Source organism: Ambystoma mexicanum, chromosome 9, assembly GCF_040938575.1.
Source record: "Ambystoma mexicanum isolate Mex_15411 chromosome 9, UKY_AmexF1_1, whole genome shotgun sequence".
Lineage (NCBI taxonomy): Eukaryota > Metazoa > Chordata > Amphibia > Caudata > Ambystomatidae > Ambystoma > Ambystoma mexicanum.
The window spans coordinates 244,792,331-244,820,111 of NC_090931.1; positions in this window are offsets into that span (position 1 = coordinate 244,792,331).

The following is a 27,781-nucleotide window of genomic DNA, read 5'->3' on the forward strand; positions in this document are numbered from 1 at the left end:
TAGGTAGGTCTCTCACTCTCTGTGCTACCGGCACCTTCTCTAGCCTGGACTAGGTAGGTCTCTCGTCTGTGTGCTAAATGCACCTTCTCTAGGCTGGACTAGGTTGATCTCTCACTCTCTGTGCTACCTGCACCTTCTCTAGCCTGGATTAGGTCGCTCGCTCACCTTCTGCGCTACCTGCACCTTCTCTCACTTGGACTAGGTCGGTCTCTCACTCTCTGTGCTACTTGGACTTTCTCTTGCCCGGACTAGGATACTCTCTCACTCTCTGTGCTACCTGTACCTTCTCTAACCTGGACTAGTCCCGTCTATCACTCTCTGTGCTACCTGCACCCTCTCTAACCTGGACTAGGTCTGTCTGTCACTCTCTGTGCTACCTGCACCGTCGGTCTCTCACCCTCTGTGCTACCTGCACCATTTTCTAGCCTTGTCTAGGTCTGTCTCTCACTCTCTGTGTTACCTGCACCTTCTCTAGCCTGGACTAGGTAGGTCTTTTACCCTCTGTGCTACATGCACATTTTCTCGCCTGGACTAGGTTGGTCTCTCACCCTCTGTGCTACTTGGACCTTCTCTAGCCTGGACTAGTAAGGTCTCTCACTCTCTGTGCTACCTGCACCTTCTCTAGCCTGGACTAGGTTGGTCTCTCACTCTCTGTGCTACCTGCACCTTCTCTAGCTGGGACTAGCTCGGTCTCTAACTCTCTGTGCTACCTGCACCTTCTCTAACTGGGACTAGGTGGGTCTCTCACTCTCTGTGCTACGTGCACATTATCTAACCTGGACTAAGTCTGTCTCTCACTCTCTGTGCTACCTGCGCCTTCTCTAGCCGGGACTAGGTCAGTCTCTCACTCTCTGTGTAACCTGCACCTTCACTAGCCTGGACTAGGTCGGTCTCTCACTCTCTGTGATACCTGCACCTTCTCTAGCCTGGACTTGGTAGGTCTCTCACTCTCTGTGCTACCTGCACCTTCTCTAGCCCGGACTAGGTAGGTCTCTCACTCTCTGTGCTACCTGCACCTTTTCTAGCCTGGACTAGGTTGGTCTGTCACTGTCTGTGCTACCTGCACCTTCGCTAGCCTGGACAAGGTAGGTCTGTCACTCTCTGTGCTACCTGCACCTTGTCTAGGCTGGACTAGGTAGATCTCTCACTCTCTGTGCTACCTACACCTTCTCTAGTCTGGACTAGAAAAGTTGCCCACTATCTATGCTAACTGCACCTTCTCTAGCATGGATTAGGTCAGTCTCTCACTCTCGGTGCTACCTGCACTTTCTCTAGCCTGGATTAGGTCGTCTCTCACCTTTTGTGCTACCTGCACCTTCTCTCGCCTGGACTAGGTTGGTCTCTCACTCTCTGTGCTACTTGGACTTTCTCTTTCCCGGACTAGGATACTCTCTCACTCTCTGTGCTACCTGCACCCTCTCTAACCTGGACTAGGTCTGTCTGTCACTCTCTGTGCTACCTGCACCGTCGGTCTCTCACCCTCTGTGCTACCTGCACCATTTTCGAGCCTGGACTAGGTCTGTCTCTCACTCTCTGTGTTACCTGCACCTTCTTAAGCCTGGACTAGGTAGGTATTTTACCCTCTGTGCTACCTGCACCTTCTCTAGCCTGGACTAGGTCGGTCTCTCACTCTCTGCGCTACATGCGCCTTTTCTAGCCAGGACTAGGTCGGTCTCTCACTCTCTGTGCTACCTGCACCTTCTCTAGCTGGGACTAGCTCGGTCTCTAACTCTCTGTGCTACCTGCACCTTCTCTAGCCGGGACTAGGTCTGTCTCTCACTCTCTGTGCTACCTGCGCCTTCTCTAGCCGGAACTAGGTCAGTCTCTCACTCTCTGTGTAACCTGCACCTTCTCTAGCCTGGACTAGGTCGGTCTCTCACTCTCTGTGCTACCTGCACCTTCTCTAGCCTGGGCTAGGTCAGTCTCTCGCGCTCTGTGATACCTGCACCTTCTCTAGCCTGGACTTGGTAGGTCTCTCACTCTCTGTGCTACCTGCACCTTCTCTAGCCTGGACTAGGTAGGTCTCTCACTCTCTGTGCTACCTGCACCTTCTCTAGCCTGGATTAGGTTGGTCTGTCACTGTCTGTGCTACCTGCACCTTCGCTAGCCTGGACAAGGTAGGTCTGTCACTCTCTGTGCTACCTGCACCATGTCTAGGCTGGACTAGGTAGATCTCTCACTCTCTGTGCTACCTGCACCTTCTCTAGCCTGGACTAGGTAGGTGTCTCACTCTCTGTGCTACCTGCACCTTCTCTAGCCTGGATGTGGTTGGTCTCTCACTCTCTGTGCTACCTGCACCTTCTCTAGCCTGGACTAGGTTGGTCTCTCACTCTCTGTGCTGCCTGCGCCTTCTCTAGCCGGGACAGGGTCAGTCTCTCACTCTCTGTGCTACCTGCACCTTCTCTAACCTGGACTAGGACGGTCTCTCATTCTCTGTGCTACCTGCACCTTCTCTAACCTGGACTAGGTCGGTCTCTCACCCTCTGTGCTACCTGTACCTTCTCTAGGCTGGACTAGGTAGGTCTCTCACTATCTGTGTACCTGCACCTTCTCTAGCCTGGACTAGGCTGGTCTCTCACTCTCTGTGCTACCTGCACCTTCTCTAGCCTGGACAAGGTAGGTCTCTCACTCTCTGTACTACCTGCACCTTCTCTACCCTGGACTAGGTGGGTCTGTCACTCTCTGTGCTACCGGCACCTTCTCTAGCATGGACAAGGAAGGTCTCTCGTCTGTGTGCTAACTGCACCTTCTCTAGGCTGGACTAGGTTGATCTCTCACTCTCTGTGCTACCTGCACCTTCTCTAGCCTGGATTAGGTCGCTCGCTCACCTTCTGCGCTACCTGCACCTTCTCTCACTTGGACTAGGTCGGTCTCTCACTCTCTGTGCTACTTGGACTTTCTCTTGCCCGGACTAGGATACTCTCTCACTCTCTGTGCTACCTGTACCTTCTCTAACCTGGACTAGTCCCGTCTATCACTCTCTGTGCTACCTGCACCCTCTCTAACCTGGACTAGGTCTGTCTGTCACTCTCTGTGCTACCTGCACCGTCGGTCTCTCACCCTCTGTGCTACCTGCACCATTTTCTAGCCTTGTCTAGGTCTGTCTCTCACTCTCTGTGTTACCTGCACCTTCTCTAGCCTGGACTAGGTAGGTCTTTTACCCTCTGTGCTACATGCACATTTTCTCGCCTGGACTAGGTTGGTCTCTCACCCTCTGTGCTACTTGGACCTTCTCTAGCCTGGACTAGTAAGGTCTCTCACTCTCTGTGCTACCTGCACCTTCTCTAGCCTGGACTAGGTCGGTCTCTCACTCTCTGTGCTACCTGCACCTTCTCTAGCTGGGACTAGCTCGGTCTCTAACTCTCTGTGCTACCTGCACCTTCTCTAACTGGGACTAGGTGGGTCTCTCACTCTCTGTGCTACGTGCACATTATCTAACCTGGACTAAGTCTGTCTCTCACTCTCTGTGCTACCTGCGCCTTCTCTAGCCGGGACTAGGTCAGTCTCTCACTCTCTGTGTAACCTGCACCTTCTCTAGCCTGGACTAGGTCGGTCTCTCACTCTCTGTGATACCTGCACCTTCTCTAGCCTGGACTTGGTAGGTCTCTCACTCTCTGTGCTACCTGCACATTCTCTAGCCCGGACTAGGTAGGTCTCTCACTCTCTGTGCTACCTGCACCTTTTCTAGCCTGGACTAGGTTGGTCTGTCACTGTCTGTGCTACCTGCACCTTCGCTAGCCTGGACAAGGTAGGTCTGTCACTCTCTGTGCTACCTGCACCTTGTCTAGGCTGGACTAGGTAGATCTCTCACTCTCTGTGCTAACTGCACCTTCTCTAGCCTGGACTAGGTCGGCCTCTCACTCTCTGTGCGACCTGCACCTTATCTAGCCTGGACTAGGTAGGTGTCTCACTCTCTGTGCTACCTGCACCTTCTCTACCCTGGACTAGGTAGGTCTCTCACTCTCTGTGCTACCGGCACCTTCTCTAGCCTTGACTAGGAAGGTCTCTCGTCTGTGTGCTAACTGCACCTTCTCTAGGCTGGACTAGGTTGATCTCTCACTCTCTGTGCTACCTGCACCTTCTCTAGCCTGGATTAGGTCGCTCGCTCACCTTCTGCGCTACCTGCACCTTCTCTCACTTGGACTAGGTCGGTCTCTCACTCTCTGTGCTACTTGGACTTTCTCTTGCCCGGACTAGGATACTCACTCACTCTCTGTGCTACCTGTACCTTCTCTAACCTGGACTAGGCCCGTCTATCACTCTCTGTGCTACCTGCACCCTCTCTAACCTGGACTAGGTCTGTCTGTCACTCTCTGTGCTACCTGCACCGTCGGTCTCTCACCCTCTGTGCTACCTGCACCATTTTCTAGCCTGGACTAGGTCTGTCTCTCACTCTCTGTGTTACCTGCACCTTCTCTAGCCTGGACTAGGTAGGTCTTTTACCCTCTGTGCTACATGCACATTTTCTCGCCTGAACTAGGTTGGTCTCTCACCCTCTGTGCTACTTGGACCTTCTCTAGCCTGGACTAGTAAGGTCTCTCACTCTCTGTGCTACCTGCACCTTCTCTAGCCTGGACTGGGTCGGTCTCTCACTCTCTGCGCTACATGCGCCTTTTCTAGCCAGGACTAGGTCGGTCTATCACTCTCTGTGCTACCTGCACCTTCTCTAGCTGGGACTAGCTCGGTCTCTAACTCTCTGTGCTACCTGCACCTTCTCTAGCTGGGACTAGGTGGGTCTCTCACTCTCTGTGCTACGTGCACATTATCTAACCTGGACTAAGTCTGTCTCTCACTCTCTGTGCTACCTGCGCCTTCTCTAGCCGGGACTAGGTCAGTCTCTCACTCTCTGTGTAACCTGCACCTTCTCTAGCCTGGACTAGGTCGGTCTCTCACTCTCTGTGATACCTGCACCTTCTCTAGCCTGGACTTGGTAGGTCGCTCACTCTCTGTGCTACCTGCACCTTCTCTAGCCCGGACTAGGTAGGTCTCTCACTCTCTGTGCTACCTGCACCTTGTCTAGCCTGTACTAGGTTGATCTGTCACTGTCTGTGCTACCTGCACCTTCGCTAGCCTGGACTAGGTCGGCCTCTCACTCTCTGTGCGACCTGCAACTTATCTAGCCTGGACTAGGTAGGTGTCTCACTCTCTGTGCTACCTGCACCTTCTCTAGCCTGGATGTGGTAGGTCTCTCACTCTCTGTGCTACCTGCACCTTCTCTAGCCCGGACTAGGTAGGTCTCTCACTCTCTGTGCTACCTGCACCTTTTCTAGCCTGGACTAGGTTGGTCTGTCACTGTCTGTGCTACCTGCACCTTCGCTAGCTTGGACAAGGTAGGTCTGTCACTCTCTGTGCTACCTGCACCTTGTCTAGGCTGGTCTAGGAGGATCTCTCACTCTCTGTGCTACCTGCACCTTCTCTAGCCTGGACTAGGTCGGCCTCTCACTGTCTGTGCGACCTGCACCTTATCTAGCCTGGACTAGGTAGGTGTCTCACTCTCTGTGCTACCTGCGCCTTCTCTAGCCGGGACATGGTCAGTCTCTCACTCTCTGTGCTATCTGCACCTTTTCTAGCCTGAACTAGGTCGGTCTCCCACTCTTTGTGCTACCTGCACCTTCTCTAGGCTGGACTAGGTATATCTCTCACTCCCTGTGTACCTGCACCTTCTCTAGCCTGGACTAGGTTGGTCTCTCACTCTCTGTGCTACTTGCACCTTCTCTAGCATGGACTAGATAGGTCTTGCACTCTCTGTGCTACCTGCACCTTCTCTAGCCTAGACTAGGTAGGCCTCTCACTCTCTGTGCTACCTGCACCTTCTCTAGCCTGGACCAGGCAGGTCTCTCTCTCTCTGCTACCTGCACCTTCTCTAGCATAGACTAGGTTGGTCTCTCACTCTCTGTGCTACCTGCACCTTCTCTAGCCTGGACTAGGTTGGTCTCTCACTCTCTGTGCTACCTGCACCTTCTCTAGGCTGGACCAGGCCGGTCTCTCACTCTCTGTGCTACCTGCACCTTCTCTAGCCTGGTCTAGGTCGGTATATCACTCTCTGTGCTACCTGCACCTTCTCTAGCCTGGACTAGGTAGGTCTCTCACTCTCTGTGCTACCTGCACCTTCTCTAGCCTGGACTAGGTAGGTCTCGCACTCTCTGTGCTACCTAAACCTTCTGTAGCCTGGACTAGGTAGGTCCCTCACTCTCTGTGCTACCTGCACCTTCTCTAGCCGGGACTAGGTGGGTCTCTCATTCTCTGTGCTACCTGCACCTTCTCTAGCCGGGACTAGGTCGGTCTCTCACTATCTGTGCTACCTGCACCTTCTCTAGCCTGGACTAGATGGGTCCCTCTCTGTGCTACCTGCACCTTCTCTAACCTGGACTAGGTCGGTTTGTCACCCTCTGTGCTACCTGCACATTCTCTAGCCTGGACTAGGCCGGTCTCTCACTCTTTGCGCTACCTGCAGCTTTTTTAGCCTGGACTAAGTTGGTCTCTCACTCTCTGTGCTTCCTGCACCTTCTCTAGCCTGGACTTGGTCGGTCTCTCACTCTCTGTGCTACGTGCACATTTTCTAGCCTGGACTAGTTTGATCTCTCACTCTCTGTGCTACCTGCACCTTATCTAGCCTGGACTAGGTCAGTCTCTCACTCTCTGTGCTACCTGCACCTTCTCTAGCCTGGACTAGGTTGGTCTGTCACTGTCTGTGCAACCTGCACGTTGTCTAGGCTGGACTAGGTAGGTCTCTCACTCTCTGTGCTACCTGCATCTTCTCTAGCCTGGACTAGGTAGGTCTCTCACTCTCTGTGCTACCTGCACCTTCTCTAGCCTGGACTAGGTCGGCCTCTCACTCTCTGTGCTACCTGCACCTTATCTAGTCTGGACTAGGTAGGTGTCTCACTCTCTGTGCTACCTGCACCTTCTCTGGCCTGGATGTGGTTGGTCTCTCACTCTCTGTGCTACCTGCACCTTCTCTAGCCGGGACAGGGTCAGTCTCTCACTCTCTGTGCTACCTGCACCTTCTCTAGCCTGTACTAGGTCCGTCTCTCATTCTCTGCGCTGCCTGCACATTCTCTAGCCTGGACTAGGCCGGTCTCTCACTCTTTGCGCTACCTGCAGCTTTTTTAGCCTGGACTAAGTTGGTCTCTCACTCTCTGTGCTTCCTGCACCTTCTCTAGCCTGGACTTGGTCGGTCTCTCACTCTCTGTGCTACGTGCACATTCTCTAGCCTGGACTAGGTAGGTCTCTCACTCTCTGTGCTACCTGCACCTTCTCTAGCCTGGACTAGGTTGGCCTCTCACTCTCTGTGCTACCTGCACCTTATCTAGTCTGGACTAGGTAGGTGTCTCACTCTCTGTGCTACCTGCACCTTCTCTGGCCTGGATGTGGTTGGTCTCTCACTCTCTGTGCTACCTGCACCTTCTCTAGCCGGGACAGGGTCAGTCTCTCACTCTCTGTGCTACCTGCACCTTCTCTAGCCGGGACAGGGTCAGTCTCTCACTCTCTGTGCTACCTGCACCTTCTCTAGCCTGGACTAGGACGGTCTCTCACTCTTTGCGCTACCTGCAGATTAGGTCGGTCGCTCACCTTCTGCGCTACCTGCACCTTCTCTCACTTGGACTAGGTCGGTCTCTCACTCTCTGTGCTACTTGGACTTTCTCTAGCCCGGACTAGGAAGGTCTCTCACTCTCTTTGCCACCTGCACCTTCTTTAGCCTGGACTAGGCTGGTCTATCACTCTCTGTGCTACCTGCACCCTCTCTAGTTTGGACTAGGTCTGTCTGTCACTCTCTGTGCTACCCGCACTGTCGGTCTCTCACCCTCTGTGCTACCTGCACCATTTTGTAGCCTGGACTAGGTTTGTCTCTCACACTCAGTGTTACCTGCACCTCCTATAGCCGGGACTAGGCAGGTCTCTCACCCTCTGTGCTATCTGCACCTTTTCTCGCATGAACTAGGTTGGTCTCTCACTCTCTGTGTTACTTGGACCTTCTCGAGCTTGGACTAGGTTGGTCTCTCACTATCTGTGCTACCTGCACCTTCTCTAGCCCGGACTAGGAAGGTCTCTCACTCTCTGTGCTACCTGCACCTTCTCGAGCCTGGACTAGGTTGGTCTCTCACTATCTGTGCTACCTGCACCTTCTCTAGCCTGGACTAGGTTGGTCTCCCACTCTCTGTGCTACCTGCGCCTTCTCTAGCTGGGACTAGGTCAGTCTCTCACTCTCTGTGCTACCTGCACCTTCTCTAGCCTGGACTAGGTTGGTCTCTCACTCTCTGTGCTACTTGCACCTTCTCTAGCCTGGACTAGGTAGGTCTCTCACTCTCTGTGCTACCTGCACCTTCTCTATCCTGGACTAAGTAGGTCTCTCACTCTCTGTGCTACCTGTACCTTCTCTAGCCTGGACTAGGCAGGTCTCTCTCTCTCTCTCTGCTACCTGCACCTTCTCTAGCCTAGACTAGGTTGGACTCTTACTCTCTGTACTACCTGCACCTTCTCTAGCCTGGACTAGGTCGGTCTCTCACTCTCTGTGCTACCTGCACCTTCTCTAGGGTGGACTAGGTAGGTCTCTCACTCCCTGTGCTACCTGCACCTTCTCTAGCCTGGACTAGGTAGGTCTCTCACTTTCTGTGCTACCTGCACCTTCTCTACCCTGGACTAGGTAGGTCTCTCACTCTCTGTGCTACCTGCACCTTCTCTAGCCTCGACTAGGCAGGTCTCTCTCTCTCTCTCTCTCTGCTACCTGCACCTTCTCTAGCCTAGACTAGGTAGGTCTCTAATTCTCTGTGCTACCTGCACCTTCTCTAGCCTGGACTAGGTAGGCCTCTCGTCTCTCTGCTACCTGTACCTTCTCTAGGCTGGACTATAAAGGTCTCTCACTCTCTGTGCTACCTGCACCTTCTCTAGCCTGGACTAGGCTGGTCACTCACTCTCTGTGCTACCTGCACCTTCCCTAGCCTGGACAAGGTAGGTCTCTCACTCTCTGTACTACCTGCACCTTCTCTAGCCTGGACTAGGTAGGTCTCTCACTCTCTGTGCTACCGGCACCTTCTCTAGCCTGGACTAAGTAGGTCTCTCATTCTCTGTGCTACCGGCACCTTCTCTAGCATGGACTAGGAAGGTCTCTCACTCTCTGTGCTACTTGGACTTTCTCTAGCCCGGACTAGGAAGGTCTCTCACTCTCTTTGCCACCTGCACCTTCTTTAGCCTGGACTAGGCTGGTCTATCACTCTCTGTGCTACCTGCACCCTCTCTAGTTTGGACTAGGTCTGTCTGTCACTCTCTGTGCTACCCGCACTGTTGGTCTCTCACCCTCTGTGCTACCTGCACCATTTTCTAGCCTGGACTAGGTTTGTCTCTCACACTCTGTGTTACCTGCACCTTCTCTAGCTGGGACTAGGCAGGTCTCTCACCCTCTGTGCTATCTGCACCTTTTCTCGCCTGAACTAGGTTGGTCTCTCACTCTCTGTGCTACTTGGACCTTCTCTAGCCCGGACTAGTAAGGTCTCTCACTCTCTGTGCTACCTGCACCTTCTCGAGCCTGGACTAGGTCAGTCTCTCACTATCTGTGCTACCTGCACCTTCTCTAGCCTGGACTAGGTTGGTCTCCCACTCTCTGTGCTACCTGCGCCTTCTCTAGCCGGGACTAGGTCAGTCTCTCACTCTCTGTGCTACCTGCACCTTCTCTAGCCTGGACTAGGTTGGTCTCTCACTCTCTGTGCTACTTGCACCTTCTCTAGCCTGGACTAGATAGGTCTCTCACTCTCTGTGCTACCTGCACCTTCTCTTCCCTGGACTAGGTAGGTCTCTCACTCTCTGTGCTACCGGCACCTTCTCTAGCCTGGACTAAGTAGGTCTCTCATTCTCTGTGCAACCGGCACATTCTCTAGCCTGGACTAGGTTGGTCTCTCACTCTCTGTGCTACCTGCACCTTTTCTAGCCTGGACTAGGTTGGTCTGTCACTCTCTGTGCTACCTGCACCTTGTCTAGGCTGGACTAGGTAGATCTCTCACTCTCTGTGCTAACTGCACCTTCTCTAGCCTGGACTAGGTCGGCCTCTCACTCTCTGTGCGACCTGCACCTTATCTAGCCTGGACTAGGTAGGTGTCTCACTCTCTGTGCTACCTGCACCTTCTCTACCCTGGACTAGGTAGGTCTCTCACTCTCTGTGCTACCGGCACCTACTCTAGCCTGGACTAGGAAGGTCTCTCGTCTGTGTGCTAACTGCACCTTCTCTAGGCTGGACTAGGTTGATCTCTCACTCTCTGTCCTACCTGCACCTTCTCTAGCCTGGATTAGGTCGCTCGCTCACCTTCTGCGCTACATGCACCTTCTCTCACTTGGACTAGGTCGGTCTCTCACTCTCTGTGCTACTTGGACTTTCTCTTGCCCGGACTAGGATACTCACTCACTCTCTGTGCTACCTGTACCTTCTCTAACCTGGACTAGGCCCGTCTATCACTCTCTGTGCTACCTGCACCCTCTCTAACCTGGACTAGGTCTGTCTGTCACTCTCTGTGCTACCTGCACCGTCGGTGTCTCACCCTCTGTGCTACCTGCACCATTTTCTAGCCTGGACTAGGTCTGTCTCTCACTCTCTGTGTTACCTGCACCTTCTCTAGCCTGGACTAGGTAGGTCTTTTACCCTCTGTGCTACATGCACATTTTCTCGCCTGGACTAGGTTGGTCTCTCACCCTCTGTGCTACTTGGACCTTCTCTAGCCTGGACTAGTAAGGTCTCTCACTCTCTGTGCTACCTGCACCTTCTCTAGCTGGGACTAGGTGGGTCTCTCACTCTCTGTGCTACGTGCACATTATCTAACCTGGACTAAGTCTGTCTCTCACTCTCTGTGCTACCTGCGCCTTCTCTAGCCGGGACTAGGTCAGTCTCTCACTCTCTGTGTAATCTGCACCTTCTCTAGCCTGGACTAGGTCGGTCTCTCACTCTCTGTGCTACCTGCACCTTTTCTAGCCTGTACTAGGTTGGTCTGTCACTGTCTGTGCTACCTGCACCTTCGCTAGCCTGGACAAGGTAGGTCTGTCACTCTCTGTGCTACCTGCACCTTGTCTAGGCTGGACTAGGTAGATCTCTCACTCTCTGTGCTACCTGCACCTTCTCTAGCCTGGACTAGGTCGGCCTCTCTCTCTCTGTGCGACCTGCACCTTATCTAGCCTGGACTAGGTAGGTGTCTCACTCTCTGTGCTACCTGCACCTTCTCTAGCCTGGATGTGGTAGGTCTCTCACTCTCTGTGCTACCTGCACCTTCTCTAGCCCGGACTAGGTAGGTCTCTCACTCTCTGTGCTACCTGCACCTTTTCTAGCCTGGACTAGGTTGGTCTGTCACTGTCTGTGCTACCTGCACCTTCGCTAGCTTGGACATGGTAGGTCTGTCACTCTCTGTGCTACCTGCACCTTGTCTAGGCTGGTCTAGGTAGATCTCTCACTCTCTGTGCTACCTGCACCTTCTCTAGCCTGGACTAGGTCGGCCTCTCACTGTCTGTGCGACCTGCACCTTATCTAGCCTGGACTAGGTAGGTGTCTCACTCTCTGTGCTACCTGCACCTTCTCTAGCCTGGATGTGGTTGGTCTCTCCCTCTCTGTGCTACCTGCACCTTCTCTAGCCTGGACTAGGTTGGTCTCTCACTCTCTGTGCTACCTGCACCTTCTCTAGCCTGGACTAGGTTGGTCTCTCACTCTCTGTGCTACCTGCACCTTCTCTAGCCTGGACTAGGTAGGTCTCTCACTCTCTGTGCTACCTGCACCTTCTCTAGCCTGGACTAGGTAGGTCTCGCACTCTCTGTGCTACCTAAACCTTCTGTAGCCTGGACTAGGTAGGTCCCTCACTCTCTGTGCTACCTGCACCTTCTCTAGCCGGGACTAGGTGGGTCTCTCATTCTCTGTGCTACCTGCACCTTCTCTAGCCGGGACTAGGTCGGTCTCTCACTATCTGTGCTACCTGCACCTTCTCTAGCCTGGACTAGATGGGTCCCTCTCTGTGCTACCTGCACCTTCTCTAACCTGGACTAGGTCGGTTTGTCACCCTCTGTGCTACCTGCAAATTCTCTAGCCTGGACTAGGCCGGTCTCTCACTCTTTGCGCTACCTGCAGCTTTTTTAGCCTGGACTAAGTTGGTCTCTCACTCTCTGTGCTTCCTGCACCTTCTCTAGCCTGGACTTGGTCGGTCTCTCACTCTCTGTGCTATGTGCACATTCTCTAGCCTGGACTAGTTTGATCTCTCACTCTCTGTGCTACCTGCACCTTATCTAGCCTGGACTAGGTCAGTCTCTCACTCTCTGTGCTACCTGCACCTTCTCTAGCCTGGACTAGGTTGGTCTGTCACTGTCTGTGCAACCTGCACGTTGTCTAGGCTGGACTAGGTAGGTCTCTCACTCTCTGTGCTACCTGCATCTTCTCTAGCCTGGACTAGGTAGGTCTCTCACTCTCTGTGCTACCTGCACCTTCTCTAGCCTGGACTAGGTCGGCCTCTCACTCTCTGTGCTACCTGCACCTTATCTAGTCTGGACTAGGTAGGTGTCTCACTCTCTGTGCTACCTGCACCTTCTCTGGCCTGGATGTGGTTGGTCTCTCGCTCTCTGTGCTACCTGCACCTTCTCTAGCCGGGACAGGGTCAGTCACTCACTCTCTGTGCTACCTGCACCTTCTCTAGCCTGTACTAGGTCGGTCTCTCATTCTCTGCGCTGCCTGCACATTCTCTAGCCTGGACTAGGCCGGTCTCTCACTCTTTGCGCTACCTGCAGCTTTTTTAGCCTGGACTAAGTTGGTCTCTCACTCTCTGTGCTTCCTGCACCTTCTCTAGCCTGGACTTGGTCGGTCTCTCACTCTCTGTGCTACGTGCACATTCTCTAGCCTGGACTAGGTAGGTCTCTCACTCTCTGTGCTACCTGCACCTTCTCTAGCCTGGACTAGGTTGGCCTCTCACTCTCTGTGCTACCTGCACCTTATCTAGTCTGGACTAGGTAGGTGTCTCACTCTCTGTGCTACCTGCACCTTCTCTGGCCTGGATGTGGTTGGTCTCTCACTCTCTGTGCTACCTGCACCTTCTCTAGCCGGGACAGGGTCAGTCTCTCACTCTCTGTGCTACCTGCACCTTCTCTAGCCTGGACTAGGTTGGTCTCTCACTCTCTGCGTTGCCTGCACATTCTCTAGCCTGGACTAGGCCGGTCTCTCACTCTTTGCGCTACCTGCAGATTAGGTCGGTCGCTCACCTTCTGCGCTACCTGCACCTTCTCTCACTTGGACTAGGTCGGTCTCTCACTCTCTGTGCTACTTGGACTTTCTCTAGCCCGGACTAGGAAGGTCTCTCACTCTCTTTGCCACCTGCACCTTCTTTAGCCTGGACTAGGCTGGTCTATCACTCTCTGTGCTACCTGCACCCTCTCTAGTTTGGACTAGGTCTGTCTGTCACTCTCTGTGCTACCCGCACTGTCGGTCTCTCACCCTCTGTGCTACCTGCACCATTTTGTAGCCTGGACTAGGTTTGTCTCTCACACTCAGTGTTACCTGCACCTCCTATAGCCGGGACTAGGCAGGTCTCTCACCCTCTGTGCTATCTGCACCTTTTCTCGCCTGAACTAGGTTGGTCTCTCACTCTCTGTGTTACTTGGACCTTCTCGAGCTTGGACTAGGTTGGTCTCTCACTATCTGTGCTACCTGCACCTTCTCTAGCCCGGACTAGGAAGGTCTCTCACTCTCTGTGCTACCTGCACCTTCTCGAGCCTGGACTAGGTTGGTCTCTCACTATCTGTGCTACCTGCACCTTCTCTAGCCTGGACTAGGTTGGTCTCCCACTCTCTGTGCTACCTGCGCCTTCTCTAGCCGGGACTAGGTCAGTCTCTCACTCTCTGTGCAAGTGCACCTTCTCTAGCCTGGACTAGGTTGGTCTCTCACTCTCTGTGGTACTTGCACCTTCTCTAGCCTGGACTAGATAGGTCTCTCACTCTCTGTGCTACCTGCACCTTCTCTATCCTGGACTAAGTAGGTCTCTCACTCTCTGTGCTACCTGTACCTTCTCTAGCCTGGACTAGGCAGGTCTCTCTCTCTCTCTCTCTGCTACCTGCACCTTCTCTAGCCTAGACTAGGTTGGACTCTTACTCTCTGTACTACCTGCACCTTCTCTAGCCTGGACTAGGTCGGTCTCTCACTCTCTGTGCTACCTGCACCTTCTCTAGGGTGGACTAGGTAGGTCTCTCACTCCCTGTGTACCTGCACCTTCTCTAGCCTGGACTAGGTAGGTCTCTCACTTTCTGTGCTACCTGCACCTTCTCTACCCTGGACTAGGTAGGTCTCTCACTCTCTGTGCTACCTGCACCTTCTCTAGCCTCGACTAGGCAGGTCTCTCTCTCTCTCTCTCTGCTACCTGCACCTTCTCTAGCCTAGACTAGGTAGGTCTCTAATTCTCTGTGCTACCTGCACCTTCTCTAGCCTGGACTAGGTAGGCCTCTCGTCTCTCTGCTACCTGTACCTTCTCTAGGCTGGACTATAAAGGTCTCTCACTCTCTGTGCTACCTGCACCTTCTCTAGCCTGGACTAGGCTGGTCACTCACTCTCTGTGCTACCTGCACCTTCCCTAGCCTGGACAAGGTAGGTCTCTCACTCTCTGTACTACCTGCACCTTCTCTAGCCTGGACTAGGTAGGTCTCTCACTCTCTGTGCTACCGGCACCTTCTCTAGCCTGGACTAAGTAGGTCTCTCATTCTCTGTGCTACCGGCACCTTCTCTAGCATGGACTAGGAAGGTCTCTCACTCTCTGTGCTACTTGGACTTTCTCTAGCCCGGACTAGGAAGGTCTCTCACTCTCTTTGCCACCTGCACCTTCTTTAGCCTGGACTAGGCTGGTCTATCACTCTCTGTGCTACCTGCACCCTCTCTAGTTTGGACTAGGTCTGTCTGTCACTCTCTGTGCTACCCGCACTGTTGGTCTCTCACCCTCTGTGCTACCTGCACCATTTTCTAGCCTGGACTAGGTTTGTCTCTCACACTCTGTGTTACCTGCACCTTCTCTAGCTGGGACTAGGCAGGTCTCTCACCCTCTGTGCTATCTGCACCTTTTCTCGCCTGAACTAGGTTGGTCTCTCACTCTCTGTGCTACTTGGACCTTCTCTAGCCCGGAATAGTAAGGTCTCTCACTCTCTGTGCTACCTGCAGCTTCTCGAGCCTGGACTAGGTCAGTCTCTCACTATCTGTGCTACCTGCACCTTCTCTAGCCTGGACTAGGTTGGTCTCCCACTCTCTGTGCTACCTGCGCCTTCTCTAGTCGGGACTAGGTCAGTCTCTCACTCTCTGTGCTACCTGCACCTTCTCTAGCCTGGACTAGGTTGGTCTCTCACTCTCTGTGCTACTTGCACCTTCTCTAGCCTGGACTAGATAGGTCTCTCACTCTCTGTGCTACCTGCACCTTCTCTTCCCTGGACTAGGTAGGTCTCTCACTCTCTGTGCTACCGGCACCTTCTCTAGCCTGGACTAGGTAGGTCTCTCATTCTCTGTGCAACCGACACATTCTCTAGCCTGGACTAGGTTGGTCTCTCGTCTGTGTGCTAACTGCACCTTCTCTAGCCTGGACTAGGTTGATCTCTCACTCTCTGTGCTACCTGCACCTTCTCTAGCCTGGATTAGGTCGGTCGCTCACCTTCTGAGCTACCTGCACCTTCTCTCACTTGGACTAGGTCGGTCTCTCACTCTCTGTGCTACTTGGACTTTCTCTAGCCCGGACTAGGAAGGTCTCTCACTCTCTTTGCTACCTGCACCTTCTTTAGCCTGGACTAGGCTGGCCTATCACTCTCTGTGCTACCTGCACCCTCTCTAGTTTGGACTAGGTCTTTCTGTCACTCTCTGTGCTACCTGCACTGTCGGTCTCTCACCCTCTGTGCTACCTGCACCATTTTCTAGCCTGGACTAGGTTTGTCTCTCACACTCTGTGTTACCTGCACCTTCTCTACCCGGGACTAGGCAGGTCTCTCACCCTCTCTGCTATCTGCACCTTTTCTCGCCTGAACTAGGTTGGTCTCTCACTCTCTGTGCTACTTGGACCTTCTCTAGCCTGGACTAGGAAGGTCTCTCACTCTCTGTGCTACCTGCACCTTCTCGAGCCTGGACTAGGTCGGTCTCCCACTCTCTGTGATACCTGCACCTTCTCTAGGCTGGACTAGGTAGATCTCTCACTCCCTGTGTACCTGCACCTTCTCTAGCCTGGACTAGGTTGGTCTCTCAATCTCTCTGCTACTTGCACCTTCTCTAGCCTGGACTAGATAGGTCTCTCACTCTCTGTGCTACCTGCACCTTCTCTGGCCTAGACTAGGTAGGTCTCTCACTCTCTGTGCTACCTGCACCTTCTCTAGCCTGGACCAGGCAGGTCTCTCTCTCTCTGCTACCTGCACCTTCTCTAGCCTAGACTAGGTTGGTCTCTCACTCTCTGTGCTACCTGCACCTTCTCTAGCCTGGACTAGGTCGGTCTCTCACTCTCTGTGCTACCTGCACCTTCTCTAGGCTGGACTAGGCCAGTCTCTCACTCTCTGTGCTACCTGCACATTCTCTAGCCTGGTCTAGGTCGGTCTATCACTCTCTGTGCTACCTGCACCTTCTCTAGCCTGGACTAGGTAGGTCTCTCACTCTCTGTGCTACCTGCACCTTCTCTACCCGGGACTAGGCAGGTCTCTCACCCTCTGTGCTATCTGCACCTTTTCTCGCCTGAACTAGGTTGGTCTCTCACTCTCTGTGCTACTTGGACCTTCTCTAGCCCGGACTAGGAAGATCTCTCACTCTCTCTGCTACCTGCACCTTCTCTAGCCTGGACTAGGTTGGTCTCCCACTCTTTATGCTACCTGCACCTTCTCTAGGCTGGACTAGGTATATCTCTCACTCCCTATGTACCTGCACCTTCTCTAGCCTGGACTAGGTTGGTCTCTCACTCTCTGTGCTACTTGCACCTTCTCTAGCATGGACTAGATAGGTCTCTCACTCTCTGTGCTACCTGCACCTTCTCTAGCCTAGACTAGGTAGGCCTCTCACTCTCTGTGCTACCTGCACCTTCTCTAGCCTGGACCAGGCAGGTCTCTCTCTCTCTGCTACCTGCACCTTCTCTAGCCTAGACTAGGTTGGTCTCTCACTCTCTGTGCTACCTGCACCTTCTCTAGCCTGGACTAGGTCAGTCTCTCACTCTCTGTGCTACCTGCACCTTCTCTAGGCTGGACTAGGCCGGTCTCTCACTCTCTGTGCTACCTGCACCTTCTCTAGCCTGGTCTAGGTCGGTCTATCACTCTCTGTGCTACCTGCACCTTCTCTAGCCTGGACTAGGTAGGTCTCTCACTCTCTGTGCTACCTGCACCTTCTCTAGCCTGGACTAGGTACGTCTCTCACTCTCTGTGCTACCTAAACCTTCTCTAGCCTGGACTGGGTAGGTCTCTCTCTCTCTGTGCTACCTGCATCTTCTCTAGCCTGGACTAGGTAGGTCTCGCACTCTCTGTGCTACCTAAACCTTCTGTAGACTGGACTAGGTAGGTCTCTCACTCTCTGTGCTACCTGCACCTTCTCTAGCCGGGACTAGGTGGGTCTCTCATTCTCTGTGCTACCTACACCTTCTCTAGCCGGGACTAGGTCGGTCTCTCACTATCTGTGCTACCTGCACCTTCTCTAGCCTGGACTAGATGGGTCCCTCTCTGTGCTACCTGCACCTTCTCTAACCTGGACTAGGTTGGTTTGTCACCCTCTGTGCTACCTAGCCCTTGTCTAGGCTGGACTAGGTAGTTCTCTCACTCTCTGTGTACCTGCACGTTCTTTAGCCTGGACTAGGTCGGTCTCTCACTCTCTGCGCTGCCTGCACATTCTCTAGCCTGGACTAGGCCGGTCTCTCACTCTTTGCGCTACCTGCAGCTTTTTTAGCCTGGACTAAGTTGGTCTCTCACTCTCTTTGCTTCCTGCACCTTCTCTAGCCTGGACTTGGTCGGTCTCTCACTCTCTGTGCTACATGCACATTCTCTAGCCTGGACTAGTTTGATCTCTCACTCTCTGTGCTACCTGCACCTTATCTAGCCTGGACTAGGTCAGTCTCTCACTCTCTGTGCTACCTGCACCTTCTCTAGCCTGGACTAGGTTGGTCTGTCACTGTCTGTGCAACCTGCACCTTGTCTAGGCTGGACTAGGTAGGTCTCTCACTCTCTGTGCTACCTGCATCTTCTCTAGCCTGGACTAGGTAGGTCTCTCACTCTCTGTGCTACCTGCACCTTCTCTAGCCTGGACTAGGTCGGCCTCTCACTCTCTGTGCTACCTGCACCTTATCTAGTCTGGACTAGGTAGGTGTCTCACTCTCTGTGCTACCTGCACCTTCTCTGGCCTGGATGTGGTTGGTCTCTCACTCTCTGTGCTACCTGCACCTTCTCTAGCCGGGACAGGGTCAGTCTCTCACTCTCTGTGCTACCTGCACCTTCTCAAGCCTGGATTAGGTTGGTCTCTCATTCTCTGTGCTACCTGCACGTTCTCTAACCTGGACTAGGTCAGTCTCTCACCCTCTGTGCTACCTGCACCTTCTCTAGGCTGGACTAGGTAGGACTCTCACTCTCTGTGTACCTGCACCTTCTCTAGCCTGGACTAGGCTGGTCTCTCACTCTCTGTGCTACCTGCACCTTCCCTAGCCTGGACTAGGTCAGTCTCTCACTCTCTGTGCTACCTGCACCTTCTCTAGCCTGGACTAGGTTGGTCTGTCACTGTCTGTGCAACCTGCACCTTGTCTAGGCTGGACTAGGTAGGTCTCTCACTCTCTGTGCTACCTGCATCTTCTCTAGCCTGGACTAGGTAAGTCTCTCACTCTCTGTGCTACCTGCACCTTCTCTAGCCTGGACTAGGTCAGCCTCTCACTCTCTGTGCTACCTGCACCTTATCTAGTCTGGACTAGGTAGGTGTCTCACTCTCTGTGCTACCTGCACCTTCTCTAGCCTGGATGTGGTTGGTCTCTCACTCTCTGTGCTACCTGCACCTTCTCTAGCCGAGACAGGGTCAGTCTCTCACTCTCTGTGCTACCTGCACCTTCTCTAGCCTGGACTAGGTCGGTCTCTCATTCTCTGTGCTACCTGCACCTTCTCTAACCTGGACTAGGTCGGTCTCTCACCTTCTGAGCTACCTGCACCTTCTCTCACTTGGACTAGGTCGGTCTCTCACTCTCTGTGCAACCGGCACATTCTCTAGCCTGGACTAGGAAGGTCTCTCGTCTGTGTGCTAACTGCACCTTCTCTAGGCTGGACTAGGTTGATCTCTCACTCTCTGTGCTACCTGCACCTTCTCTAGCCTGGATTAGGTTGGTCGCTCACCTTCTGAGCTACCTGCACCTTCTCTCACTTGGACTAGGTCGGTCTCTCACTCTCTGTGCTACTTGGACTTTCTCTTGCCCGGACTAGGAAGGTCTCTCACTCTCTGTGCTACCTGTACCTTCTCTAACCTGGACTAGGCCCGTCTGTCACTCTCTCTGCTACCTGCGCCTTCTCTAGCCGGGACTAGGTCAGTCTCTCACTCTCTGTGCTACCTGCACCTTCTCTAGCCTGGACTAGGTCGGTCTCTCACTCTCTGTGCTACCTGCACCTTCTCTAGCCTTTGCTAGGTCAGTCTCTCATGCTCTGTGATACCTGCACCAACTCTAGCCTGGACTAGATGGGGCTCTCACTCTCTGTGCTATCTGCACCTTCTCTAGCCTGGACTTGGTAGGTCTCTCACTCTCTGTGTACCTGCACCTTCTCTAGCCTGTACTAGGTTGGTCTCTCACTCTCGGTGCTACCTGTACCTTCTCTAGCCTGGACTAGGTATTTCTTTCACTCTCTGTGTTACCTGCACCTTCTCTAGCCTGGACTAGGTAGGTCTCTCACTCTCTGTGCTACCTGCACATTCTGTAGCCTGGACTAGGTTGGTCTCTCACTCTCTGTGCTACCTGCACCTTCACAAGCCTGGATGAGGTAGGTCTCTCATTCACTGTGCTACCTGCACCTTCTCTAGCCGGGTAAAGGTAGGTCTCTCGTCTCTGTGCTACCTGCACCTTCTCTAGTCTGGACTAGAAAAGTTGTCCACTCTCTTTGCTAACTGCACCTTCTCTAGCCTGGATTAGGTTGGCCTCTCACTCTCTGTGCTACTTGCACCTTCTCTAGCCTAGATTAGGTCGTCTCTCACCTTTTGTGCTACCTGCACCTTCTCTAGCCGGGACTAGGTGCGTCTCTCACTCTCTGTGCTACCTGCACCTTCTCTAGCCGGGAGTAGGTGGGTGTCTCACCCTCTGTGCTACCTGCACCTTTGCTAGGCTGGACTAGGTAGGTCTCTCACTCTCTGTGCTACCTGCACCTTTTCTAGCCTGGACTAGGTGGGTTCCCTCACTCTCTGTGCTGCCTACACCTTCTCTAGCCTGGACTAGGTTGGTCTCTCACCCTCTGTGCTACTTGCAACTTCTCTAGCCTGGACTAGGTCGGTCTCTCACCCTCTGTGCTACCTGCACCTTCTCTAGCCTGGACTAGGTTGGTCTCTCTCTCTGTGCTACCTGCACCTTATCTAGCCTGGACTAGGTAGTTCTTTTACTCTCTGTGGTACCTGCACCTTCTCTAGCCTGGACTAGGTAGGTCTCTTACCCTCTGTGCTACCTTCACATTCTCTAGCCTGGACTAGGTCGGTCTCTCACACTCTGCGCTACCTGCACCTTCTCAAGCCTGGACTAGGTCAGTCTCTCACTCTCTGCGCTACCTGCACCTTCTCAAGCCTGGACTAGGAAGGTCTCTCACTCTCTGCGCTACCTGCACCTTCTCTAGCATGGACTAGGTTGGTCTCTCTCTGTGCTACATGCACCTTCTCTAGCCTTGACTAGGTAGGTCTTTTACTCCCTGTGGTACCTGCACCTTCTCTAGCCTGGACTAGGTAGGTCTCTCACCCTCTGTGCTACCTTCACCTTTTCTAGCCTGGACTAGGTCGGTCTCTCACTCTCTGCGCTACCTGCACCTTCTCAAGCCTGGACTAGGTCAGTCTCTCACTCTCTGAGCTTCCTGCACCTTCTCAAGCTTGGACTAGGAAGGTCTCTCACTCTCTACGCTACCTGCACCTTCTCTAGCCTGGACTAGGTTGGTCTCTCTCTGTGCTACATGCACCTTCTCTAGCCTTGATTAGGTAGGTCTTTTACTCCCTGTGGTACCTGCACATTCTCTAGCCTGGACTAGGTAGGTCTCTCACCCTCTGTGCTACCTGCACCTTCTCTAACCTGGACTAGGTAGGTCTCTTCCCCTCTGTGCTACCTGCACCTTCTCTAGCCTGGACTACATAGTTATTTTACTCTCTGTGCCACCTGCCCCTTCTCTAGCCTGGACTAGGTAGGTCTCCCCCCTCTGTGCTACCTGCACCTTCTCTAGCCTGCACTAGGTAGTTATTTTACTCTCTGTGGTACCTGCACCTTCTCTAGCCTGGACTAGGTAGGTCTCTTCCCCTCTGTGCTACCTGCACCTTCTCTAGCCTGGACTAGGTAGGTCTCTCACTCTTGACTCTTCGAGTTTCACAGTAACTTACTGTGGCTGTTAATAACACAAACTGTTGTTCTCGGTTTCAACCCTATGGGCTTACTTCATTGGGATGTGCAATGAAGCCATTGAGCCAATCACAATCACTGTGAGCATCTCTGATCTGCACCTGCTGCCTCATCCCCGATTCACAAATCCTAAAACTGCAGCAAGTCTGGAGGCACCGGAGCCTCCCTCACATGCCCCTGAGTGAATCTGTGTGAATCACATTTGCACGTGAGCATCTCAATTATGCGTGCTACACCTCCAAATGTGTTCCAGGGTTAGGCCTTAACATCGAACACAAGGCAATAGGTGTAGATCTGTCGTTCTCACAGACACCTCCTCATTTGCTGCAGTGCACTTCTAGGGAACCAGACCCATTATTGTCTCAAATCCGCAAATACTGGCTCCGGTCTAAGGCAAGCATTGAGCAAAGCATCGGAAATGCACATTTGAAAGATCTAATGTAATTCAATAGATGGCAAGAAGGCTGGCCCAAGGTCTGTAATGTTTCTCTTCCCATGTACGGTGATATCCCAAACCCACTCCAGGCACCCACTTCTCATAGTCCTACTAGCATAGAAAAAAGGGTAGCTTGCTTTCCTGAAGCCCTCTGCTGGCTGAGGTTTAGAGAAAGGGCCCGCCAAACCTAAGGCTTTGTGTGGTCTGCAACCTTTGACTCTCCAGATGTTTTTGACCACATATCGCGCTACAGCTCCCATCAGCCCCTTCAGCACTTTCAAAGGTGCGGACTCGTGGGATTTGTAGTCCAAAATATCTGTAGAGCCACTTGTTGCGGATTGTAGAGGATGTCGCAGATATGACCTGTACCCCTGCCCCCCAATGAGAGGTGCCAGTAAGGTACCCCCGAGGTATGTGAAGATAATCATCACACAGTGCCAGAAAACTGCAAAGAAGGCCATTGGGGTGAAAGTAATGATCGATGTCGAGCCAGGGTGGAAGCCCAGAGACCTAACAGATGAGGAGATAAGGAATTTCGTGAAGGCCAGCAAATTTGCAACTGAGGGAACGAAATTCACTTATCCCAAGAAACGAAGAAGGTATGAAGGCAAATGGATTTACTGCAGTCCAAATGGACAATGCCAATTGATGAACTGGAACAAAGATGAGCATGTGAAAACAGCAGGAAGCTTGAAAGGGGTGATAAAGATATGGACACCAAAAGTGCATACATTCACGCCATCTTGTGTAAATCCAGAAGACGATGAACAAGAGTTCGAGGAATCAAAGAAACTGAATGTAAAGGAGGAAGCAGAAGTGGTCGATGAACCGACCAGAGGGGGGAGTGTAGAGGAGGTCGCAGATATGACCTGTACCCCTGCCCGCAATGCGAGGTGCCAGTAAGGTACCCCCCGAGGTATGTGACATACGAGGAGCAGCTGAATCAGCAGAGAGCCGCACTAGGCCTCTGCCCCATATACATAAGGAGATCGGTACCAGCCGAAGCGCCCATAAACAGACAGCCCTGGGCAGCACAGGACCCGATCAGACAACCATACCAGCCTCTGATACGAAACGATAAGTATTTACAGACTGTTCATGAGGTGACACAAAGATCTCTGATGGAGGGCAAACATTGATGAGAAGAGAGCCAGAGCAAACCAAACGCATGAGAAAAGGCAACACACATGAACTTGAGTAATTACGAAACTAAGTGCGCGAGATACGAAAAACAATAAAGCGATGAAACGTAAGAAACGATATAACTATGAACCAAGATGGAAGAATCAACCGACTAATGCATGTAAATAAGCTTGGAACGCAAGAAGCTAAGTAATCAATACTGCCTGCAATGCTTAACTAGAAGAATAGAACGGCATGCACCAACTATATATGTCTACCTCAATGCAGCCCACTGTACACGTGCAACTCCATTTTGTTTGAGCAGAAGGATGACCAGGCGGCCCAGGCCCACTGGCTAAGTTTCACATCTAGGTCCAAGCCTGGAGGAAGAGCGGAATCAAAACTTAACAAAGAATGGCTTAAGCCTGGGGAATCGAGGTCAACCCGGAAGGGGAAGGCAAGCTCAACTACAGAGAGCCAAAACTTCAGACCATACCAGCCTGCCCTGGGAAGGTCAAGATAAGAGAGGCCCATGCAGGTGGCCAAGTGAACACAGAATCAAATGCACGAAAAGGCTGAAAACTGAAGCAGATTCACGGTGGATTAGCATGTGACTAACCAGGCGCGAAGATGTACCACTTTCTAATGTCACCCAGATCGGAGGGTGCCATAACTTTTCCTGATAAGAGACAACAGTTTCGAGGCCTTCCTTAGCCAACTAATTGACACATTGTCCTAAATCCACTGATTGATGGAAGGGAGGCAGGGTGAATCTTGGGACACCAGCCACCAGGGTGTCTATTCTGCATGCTGCTAATTAAAGTGGAGATTTATGTTTAGGGGTGTAACTTGCCCAATCACAATGGACCATGTAATCTAGGGTCCTATAGAGACTGTAACCAATAGGACGTCGTACTTTTTGTGAGGACAATCACGTGTGTTGTAGAGGGATGGGCATAGTCGCCCACCCGATAAGAGTTATCCAATCCGTATGCCTTATTTTCATATACAGATATAACACCTGTACTTAAGTTACCTTTCCCAACCAATTATATTGCATGGTGATTTTTTATAGAAGTGTACGTCATTTATGACGGAATTTGCCAATAAAAAGGCTGTTTGACTGAAGTTCGGGGAAGTCGGGGCGAGACAGGTGTTCGCGATGCTGCTGATATCCATAAACTGATGTATGTATTATTAAAGGGACTTCCCTTTGCCAATTTACTGAGAGGACTCAGTAAATTATTGTTTTGTGCTGGAGTATGTAAGTCCTGCACCCTGTCCTCACACGGTGCAGCTATCTTGTATTACAAGTTTTTGGGGGTTGAGTACTGACCAATGGGCCCATCAGTAATTTCCTCTCCCCAAGAACACTTGGTAGCGTGAGGATGGTTTAGGCCATCGATTATTGATAATCGATTAATATAGTCATAAAACACCCTTAGACCGACGGCGCGAAGTAACTCTGGATCTTCGGTTACATCGCAAGTCCTTTCGTTATTCCGACTGAGTAGGCCGAGAAGCTTCCCGTGAACAGTGATAGTGTATTTACTCCCAGAAAATCTGCAGTGGGTCTAAAGGAACCCGCTTTTCCAAGCATAACCCTTTTCATTCCCACGGGAAGCGGATCGGACGAAAACCATAAAGCGGGAAGAGGAAGGGGCAGTGATCCTGGAGATCCAGAGAGGAAAAGAGACGATCAGTGAGTGAAACAACGAAACTCGTTACCTTGGCAAATGACTCATAGGCATTAGAGCAAGTGGGGGAAAGGTAATGGAGGGTGGCGGAGAAAGATAAATTAGTTAGAGGTAGAAAAGATGGTATATATATATAGTTGGTTAATGACTTGACCTGGGAAAGGTAAAAACGTAGAAGGATACCGGGGGGGGGGGGGGGACACCCGAGAGAAAAACAAATATTCGCCTTGTTCCTGCGCTTTAAAGAGTGGTCAGAAGGAACGTGAACCCAGAGCCCACAGAGTAGGGACATTATAGGTTACGCTTCCGTTTAAAGACGGATTCAAGGAGGTTTGTTCAAATCCCATGGTGGGGTACTAAGTAGAAGGCATGTAGATGTATGACCAGCTGGTGTCTGTCTAGTCTGTCTGTCAAGCGTCTGTCATAAGTGTCTTGGTATATGTGAATGCGCAATAAATGTATTGATGCGAAAAATTTGTTGATGCTTGAGTGAAATGCAAGAGGGAATCGCCAGTGAATTGGTTTCTGTTGAGTAAATTGATGGTATACATTTTGGCGGGAAAAAGTGGATTGGAGCTTGCGGTTGTGGTGCTCGCTCATATTGGTGGAGAGACTTAAGTTATTGTGTAAACATTGTGGGTATTGAAGTGAGAAGATGGAGGAGGTCACCCCGCGTATGCATCTCTGTAAGCAATTGCCTAAGCACGCAGTGAAATTGAAGAAATATAGCCAAGAATGGGTTAAGGGTACTGCCAATAAAATGTTTATGCCTTGGCCCCAGAACAGGTCGTTGTCTAAGGCTGTTTTGCAGCACATGACAACCTTCCTACATGCCACATATACGGGCAGGAAGCTTGAGAAACGCCTTGCTGTTATCGAGTTATGGAAGATGTTTGAACAAACAAAAAAAGAAGACCCGCCTGCAGACTGGATATTAAACGTATGTACAGAGGGGGGTGAGTCTCCTACTGCGCCACTGGCCCCGCCGGAACCAGTCATTGACGGAAGCAAGTCAGAGGGTCTTTACCCGTTACGAGATCTCAAAGCAGCCACGGGGTATAGCAACCCCGCGTATGAATCACCTGCACGCAGTAGTGACAAAACTAAAGAGAAGGAGCGGGAAATCGTTCCAGCCCCCGCCGTCCTGAGGGACAAAGAGAGGCAAAGGGATGGATGAAAGGATCAGGCACAGACTAGTGCACCTCTCGATAAGGAGAGAGGGGCAAAGAAGCGTAAAGGGAGTGATGAGATGACATTCGCAAAAGACGAATGGATGGGAGGACAGATATTGTTAAAGTTAGATGGAAAGGGGAGTGATGATGCGAGGCCACGAGGAAGGCCTGATGAAAGGCAGAGAAGGGAGAAGGATAGGGAGACAAGGGATGAAAGAAATAGAAAGAAGGACAGGCTGAGGCGAGAACAACTTTATCGTGAAGAGCAAGGAATACCACTCAGTCGCACCCAGTATGCAGCCTACGAAAAATACAGACTGAATATGTTGAAGTTAGAGGAAGAACGTAGGGTGCATGAAAGGAAGGAAGAGATTGGAAAGGCAAAAGAACGTAGAGACGAAAGGATGCGGGAAATAGATAAGATTAGAGAGGACGCAAGGAAACGCAAGGAAGCAGACGAGGAAATAGAACGTAAACATAGACAAACGGCGTGAGATTTAGAATATCTGCCGCGGGAAGTTAAAAAACCCAATCCTGTCGTAGAATGGGAAAGACATAGAAGAGTTCTTTCCTGCAAACGACGTGGTACCAGGTACAAGCGGGACAAATATTGATGATGACTTCGATACCAGAAGCATCAGAGAGGCGATTGATAAAATATATGATGAAATGGGCCTTGAACTAATCTCCCATGAGAAAAGGGAAGATGAGCGCTTAGAGAGCACCCAGCTATATGACACTATGGATGTCACCCAAAGTAGTGATAATAGGGGGCGTTCCCTAGATAGACTGGGAGATGGACAGAATGAAGATGATGCAAGAAGTTGTGCAAACTGGGAGTATTCAGAGTCGGATTCAGATGGAGAAGCGGAGGAAGTGATGTATGCTGAAGGGAGATGGCGCGAAAGGCAGCTCCCAGGGAACCGAGAGGTACAATGGTCAGATGCTGGCGAGTCCATAAATAGGACATTGAAGTCCACTGGACAGTCCAGCCGACATGAAGAAACACGCCACATTCAGAGGGATGCGTCAGCACCGGCCTATACTGATCAATTAAGGGCATTGCCAGGTAGACGGCAAGGCGGGAACGCCACACCGGTGAGAGACCAAGGAAGTATAGAGAGGGGAAGGAAGGATTGTGCATTCCAATTCCCACTGTTAGAAAAGGGGGGAGCAAGACCGCAATATATTCTATGGCCTCACATGGACCGAGAAAACGTAAAAAATAAGCTCCCAATGCTGATATCGGGGGCTGGAAAGTGGATACACGAATTAGAAAAGATGACCGGGGGAGTCACTTTTGCAATAGTGGATATTAAGAGACTCTTTATTGCCATACTTGGTGAAAGGGCTGATGATGTGTGGAAACGGGCAGGGTACCCAAGGGTAACCATTACCAACACAACCCATGACGGAACCCCGCTTAATAACTGTAGAGCCGCAGTGTGGAAAGCGCTGCGAACGCTATACCATGACACATCAGACATGGGAGCCATTATGACTCAGAAAATGAAAGAGTCAGAGGATCCGTTGCTTTATATCCAGAATTTCCAAGATGCATGGGTGCTTGAAACGCATGAGTCTTGGTTGAAATCTATCCCTGTATTTTACCATATACTGTGCCAAAGGTTGCCAGAACCTGTTCAAAAACAGCTCAAGAAATTGGTGGGGATAGAAGCCAAACCATGGGTCGAAATCCAATTGACAATCGCACACTACTGTAGATTGTTACAAGAAAAGAACCGGAAAAAGGAGGCAACTCGTAAAGGGGAGGAAGCTAAGCTGGTACAAAAAAAGCTCTCGAAGTATACACTCGAG